At 36.5% G+C, this 2,840-nt stretch overlaps 1 pseudogene; it reads right to left on the bottom strand.

The window, feature by feature from the left end:
- Positions 1 to 407: 407 nt before the first annotated feature.
- On the bottom strand, positions 408 to 2,079 carry LOC105548786 (annotated as a pseudogene).
- Between the last annotated feature and the right edge of the window lie 761 nt (positions 2,080 to 2,840).

Below are 2,840 nucleotides of genomic sequence, written 5' to 3'. Positions count from 1 at the left end.
CTACTCTGTACACAGTTATTCTCATTCTCCACAGAAAGGCTGCTTAACTTCTCATCTGGTGATGGCAAACACTACAATTTTAACAAAATAGTAGTAATGCCTCAGGGATCTAAGTTGAAAGCAGTATATTGGTACATGACTTTGCACCAATATTAGGAATGTACAAAGGTCTTTTATTCAAAAATACAAAATAAATTATCTGTAGGTTTGGACAATGATTTCAGTAAGCCATTATGTATTTTGTCAACTAAAACCAGTAACTAATGGTTATAGTGATTTCTTAAATATCAGCCAGCCTTTTCTTCAGTCATTTTCTCCAACTGACTTCTCTGAAGCTATTGGTGAGGAAAACTGCCTTAAGCTTCCTGTCACAGTTCATTAATATAGGTAAAGCACTATTCTAGGAATTAGAACATGCCACCTCTCATACCACCGCTCATTTTACACATTGCACCCATTCCAGGGTACTTCTCTTCTTTAGGAATTTTTGTGACTAAAATTTCTGCTGTAGTTAACAGAGAGGCCACCCAAAAGCATCCAGTAAAGCAGTTTTCACAAACTTTGTTGGGTCAGTGATTCCTTTTCCCACCGTATTCACAAAATCTCTGACCATAGCATCATAACCAACTTCTGTAGAACTTTGCATAATTTTCTCGACTATAAAAGGTCCTTCAATACCTGCATTTTTAGCAAATGACATTGCAGCAATTTCGAATATTCTTTTAATTTCTATACCAATGTTTTTATCTTCACTAACTGGAGTCAATGAGTACTAGGCTGGAATGTATTGAGGCAGGGCACAGCCCCTTCCCAGAATAATGCCTTCTTCAACAGCAGCTGTTGTAGCATTAAGGGATCTGTAACTCTGTCTTTCTTTTCATTCATTTGACATCACTTGTCCCACCAAACTTCAGCACGGCTACTCCATCTGAAAAGTTTCCCAGCCATTCTATCAGTTTTTCCTTTTCATATTCACTAATTGTTACATCTAACTGCTCCATGATTTCTTGAATATGTTTTTTCAATGTTCTCCCTGTCACCTTTTCCTTTTAAGAGCATAGCATAATCTTTAGTTACAATGACCTGTCAAACTTTACCTAAGTCACGAGGCTGCACATCTTCAAGATTTAGGGTCAAACCTTCTTCTCCAAACACTGCACCACCAGTAGCAATAACCATATCTTTAAGCTGGTTCTTTCAATTGTTCACCAAACCCTGGAGCTTTGACTGCTATAATGTGAAGACCAACTTTTAGCCTATTCAAGACGAACGTACTTAGAGCATCTCCATCAATATCTTCAACAATTATGACCAAAGTTTTGTGGTGTGCATTGGCAACTTCAAGAGCAGGTACAACGGACTGGACGTTAGAAATTTTCTATTCACTGATTAGAACATAGGCATCCTGGAATTCCCATTTCTAGCCTTCTGGTATATTCAAAAAGTATGGAGAACTATATCCTCAATCAAACTTCATGCCTTCAATAATGTCTAATTCATCATTCAGTGTTTTTTCTATCCTTTACAGTGATGGCAACCTTTCTACGGTCTGTCTCCATTTGTAGAAATTGTAGCAATCTGAGCATTTTCTTCACAGGTGGTCACAGGTTTAGACTGCTGTTCACGTTCAGCAATTAGAGCATAAACAGCTAACATCACACCTCTCCCCATTTCCAATAGGTTAGCACCTTTACTAATCTTCTTGAAGCCTTCCTTGGCAATAGAGCATGGCAGAACAGTACAGTGATAGTATCATCCCCAGCCTCTTCACCTGTGTTATTGGCAACATCTTGAACAAGTTTAACCCCAATATTTTTATATTTATCCTTTAAGTCAATAGATGTTTCAACAGTCACATCATCTTTTGTTACTTTGGGACTTCCACAGTTCTGTTCAATAATCACTGCTTTTCCCCATTGTAATGGCTACAGCATTGGCTAAAAGGTCTGCACCTTGAAGGATTAAGGCTTGGACATCTATACCACATTTTACATCTTTAGCATAAACCCAAGTGAGATGAGGAGCCAGTACCCTGGACACAGTTCTCATCTAGTGAAAGACTGGGAGTTATCGAAGCATTTCTGCAGAGCGGTGGTGGTGAGTGAGGAGAAATAGGTGATTTTTAGCACAATAATAACAGAGTGAGCTAAAGAAAGAGGATTAATTTAGGTAATTAATTATAATAGCTAGATATGAAAGTATTTTAGGAAAAGTTTTTTTATGCAGAGTCATTCTAAAAGTGCAAATTAAAATCTCATTTACATTTGAATACATGCCATACATTGTCAGTATATGTCATTTATTTAAAAATCTATTTTTTCTTTATAAGCAAATTCCTATTTTTCATTTAACATCAATTTTTTTCATTTTCTAATATATTCAATTATGTCAGATAAAACAATAAGTGATAATACACACAATTTTACTTTTATCACTGAAGCTTACTTGCGAAAAACAATTCACCACAGCTTATATAGAGTTTACAATTCACATTGTATGCATACCTTCTCCACTTAGCTTTTCCTTTAAGAAGAATGTTAACCCAATCCTAATAAGGAAGCTGCTGTGTGCATTTACAGGGAAAAAAGGCATGAGTTTCCTTGGCAACTGGAGCCATGTGCAGTCTCTCAGAACAGCTCCTCCTACACTCAAGTTTCCTAGGTAGCAGGCTGCATATATTTTATAAAGACAATGGGATAATAGGACAGTTATTACCCTGTTCAATCTTGCATGTGAAAAGCTTCAATGGGAAAGATGCATTTGCTATAATAACTGGCAATTTGAGGGAAAATATTAATTGTATAATGAAGTTGCTTCCTCTTTCCAAATCAGGTTTAACA

Source organism: Mandrillus leucophaeus, unplaced genomic scaffold (genome assembly GCF_000951045.1).
Source record: "Mandrillus leucophaeus isolate KB7577 unplaced genomic scaffold, Mleu.le_1.0 Scaffold421, whole genome shotgun sequence".
Taxonomy (NCBI): Eukaryota; Metazoa; Chordata; class Mammalia; order Primates; family Cercopithecidae; genus Mandrillus; species Mandrillus leucophaeus.
This window is presented reverse-complemented; position numbering and strand designations above follow the sequence as displayed.